The sequence below is a fragment of the Silene latifolia genome, chromosome Y (genome assembly GCF_048544455.1).
Source record: "Silene latifolia isolate original U9 population chromosome Y, ASM4854445v1, whole genome shotgun sequence".
Taxonomy (NCBI): Eukaryota; Viridiplantae; Streptophyta; class Magnoliopsida; order Caryophyllales; family Caryophyllaceae; genus Silene; species Silene latifolia.
The window spans coordinates 59,096,753-59,100,243 of record NC_133538.1 but is presented as its reverse complement, the minus strand read 5'-3'; the positions used below and the strand labels follow the sequence as shown (position 1 = coordinate 59,100,243).

The 3,491-nt window shown below is 41.2% G+C and overlaps 1 non-coding gene across 1 annotated transcript; it reads left to right on the top strand.

The window, feature by feature from the left end:
• The first annotated feature begins 2,777 nt into the window (after window positions 1-2,777).
• LOC141636628 (small nucleolar RNA R71) lies at window positions 2,778-2,884 on the top strand. Its single transcript, XR_012541231.1, has one exon. It is a non-coding gene; the product is annotated as a small nucleolar RNA R71 (small nucleolar RNA).
• The last annotated feature ends 607 nt before the right edge of the window (window positions 2,885-3,491 follow it).

The following is a 3,491-nucleotide window of genomic DNA, read 5'->3' as shown; positions in this document are numbered from 1 at the left end:
TGCTTTAGTTGGTTTAGCTTTTTGGAACAGTTGTATTTTTATTTGACAGTTTTGGTTTGGACATGTATCGCTTTAAATTTATTTATTAAAGTACGTTTCTTTATTGTCTATTTGATATACATTGTCTCGGGTGACCGAGATGGTAGTATTCACATGCATTAGGTGTTCCTGGTAAGGCACTTGGTGTATGGGGGTGTTACATTATTAGTTGGCAAGAGTAACTCCTCCTCTTGTGGCCAATGAGGCCTCCATTGATACTTGTCATGATGGGTGAGCTTTGCAAGCTTTCATTCTTGTTATGAAAAATTCCATGCTCTCCGAATAGAGCCACTTCAATATCATCCACTTCTTTCTTCTAATTGGGCGGTGTGTCCTTGCCCTTCTTGTTAGGATTTTCACCTTTGACTTGACCTTTGAATGGGGATTTCATTTTCTTGTTTTCACCTTTTCGACTATAATGATCAACCCTAAAGCATGGTTCATGCAAGTTAGGAACTCTCATAGTCTTGTCAAGATTAAATGTGATTGTTTCATCACCAACTTCAAGTGTGAGCATCCCGTGCTTTACATCAATCACCGCTCCGGCGGTGTGTAGGAATGGTCTTCCTAGAATGATCGGTATATTGGAATCTTCCTCCATGTCAACAATAACAAAGTCCACCGGTATAAAAAACTTTCCAATTCTCACGGGTACATCTTCCCATACCCCAAGTGATTTCTTTGTTTTTCGGTCCGCCATTTGTAGAGTCATATTAGTGCACTTGAGTTCTTCCACTCCTAGCCTTTCACATACCGAGTATGGCATGACACTCACACTTGCACCTAGATCAAATAGTGCTTTGTTGATTGTGGTGTCACCAATGGTACATGGAATGGAGAAGCTTCCCGGATCTTTGAGCTTAGGTGGGGAATTCCCTTGAAATATTTATAACAATCCAACCCGCCACCATCGTAACACAACCCCCATAAGATGGAATGTGTAACTTTGGGCCCATAATTTGTCCTCACTTAAGCCCAAAAGCACAAGGCCTTGTTACTAAATGGTGGGTGGAATCCCTTATAAACATATCACAAGCTCCATATTTTCCCGATGTGGGACAACTTTCCTCTCATACTCTAGTGGTGTTACAAACTCCCCCACTTAATAACACAACATCCTCGTTGTGTCCAGAGGCTGATCGCGGCCAAGCCCAGAATCCTCCCCCGCTAGGTGGGTGACCCGAGTACTCCTGACCACATGCTCACCACACGGTCGCAGGGTCGCTCTGATACCATTTATAACAATCCGACCCGCCACCGTCGTAACATAACCCCAATAAGATGGGATGTGTACCTTTGTGCCCATAATTTGTCCTCACTTAAGCCCAAAAGCACAAAGCCTTGTTACTAAGTGGTGGGTTGAATCCCTTATAAACATATCACAACCTCTATATTTTCCCGATGCGGGACAACTTTCCTCTCATACTCTTGTGATGTTACAGTATTGCACTACTTATCCGTGTGAATGCGATGGTTTCCAACTTCCTAATGGACTTCTTCTTGGTAAGGATGTCTTTCATGTATTATGCATAAGCCGGCACATGGTTGATCAACTCCGTAAATGGGATGGAAACCTCTACGTTCTTCACAATCTCCATGAACTTCCCAAGTTGCTCCTCAAGCTTGGGCTTGGCTTGGCAATTTGGAAATGGAAGTCTAATCACAATAGATTCTTTTTCAACCTCTCTGGCCTTCTCTTCATTTCTGTTCTTCAATGATTCATTGGTAGTTGGTTCCACTACCCTAGGATTTCTCCTAAATGGTTCTATCACATATCTTGGCTTGACACTTTCCTTAATAACATCCTCTTCAATTGGATCCTTAGGTCCCTCATATCGTGTACCACTCCTCAAGTGAATGGCATTGATGGTTTCATGTTTTGTAGGAGGATTACCTTGGGGAGGTAATTGTCCTTTTTGCCTTTGGGAACTCGAAGAGGCCAATTGGGATATTTGTGTTTCCTACATCTTGGTATGAGCAAGGATATTGTTGATGGTAGTGTCTTTGGCTTGGCTATCTCTTTGCATTTGAGCGAAGAAGTCTTGTTGGCTCTTTTGTATTTGAAGGACCGCTTTTTGAACATCAAAAGTTTGGTCATTGGATTGATTGTAAGAGGGTTGGTTTTGGAATCCTTGATTTTGGTTGAAAAAGGGTCTTTGAGTAGGATTTCTCATTAGAGGTGGGTGTATGTTGGTTGAGGATTTTGAACATTTTGGCTTTTATATGAGAAGTTTGGGTGAAATTTGGTATTTTCATTGTAATAGTTGGTGTAAGGGGTGCCATTCTTGTATGCTTGGAAAGCATTCACTTGCTCATTTGTGCCCCTACACTCTTATTGATCATGTCCCAAAGTTCCGCAATTCTCATATACTCCATTTGGAATAGAAGATGTTGACACCATGACATTGACTTGTTGATGTTGTTTGGGTGATTGAGAAGCTTCATTCATCTTGGCTATGGCCTTGTCAAATTTCAAGTTCATTGTGTTAATATGGGAGCATAGTTGGGCACCCAAATCGGCACTCAATTGTGTGACGGAGTCAACTTCATATCTCCCTCCCCTAGTAGCTTTTCTTGGCCTACTATATTGAGAGTTGTGAACCGCCATCTTCTCTATCTTTGCCCAAGTTTGGTTATCATCTACCTCGGTGAATCTTCCATTATAACCCATGTTGAGCACATTCCTTGAATCTTCATACAACCCATTCAAAAATTGTTGGACTAGAAACTATTCTCTTAACACATGATGAGGACAAGAGTGACATGTATATTTTAATCTTTCCCATGCCTCATATAGAGACTCTTCATCTCTTTACTTGAACCCGGTGATTTGGGCTCTTAACATGTTGGTTTTCTCCAGAGGGTAGAACTTCTTGTAAAAGGCAAGTGCTAACTTCTTCCATAAATCAATTCTAAGAGTGGCCTTGTCTAAGCTCTTCAACCATTGTTTTGCGGCTTCGAGCAAGGAAAAAGGAAACAATACCCATCGAATTTGATCTTGTGTTACCCCCGTTTGGGAAATTGCATCACAATAGTCACAAAAAGTCTTCATGTGTATATGAGGATCTTCACTAGGCATCCCTCCAAATTGACTCCGTTCAACTAATTGTATGAATGCGGATTTGACAATGAAATTACCGGTAAAGTGGGGTGGTGTTGAAGTACCATTAGGTAGGTTCTTCTCGGTTGGTACGGAATGAGATGAAAATTTAGGCATTGTAGGTTGATTTTGTGGTTGGTTTTAAATTGGGTTATCCTCTCCTTGTCTTACAAAAGGGTTGGTAAACTCAACACTACCCGTTTGGATTATACCAATGTCTACAAGTTCTCCAATACCCAAAATTGTTGAAGTCCCTCTAACGGTTCTTCTACTATTTGTCAAAGTTCTCTCGATTTTAGGATCATTAGGCAAAAGACCGCCTTGTGATCTCCTAGACATGCAAAAATCAAAC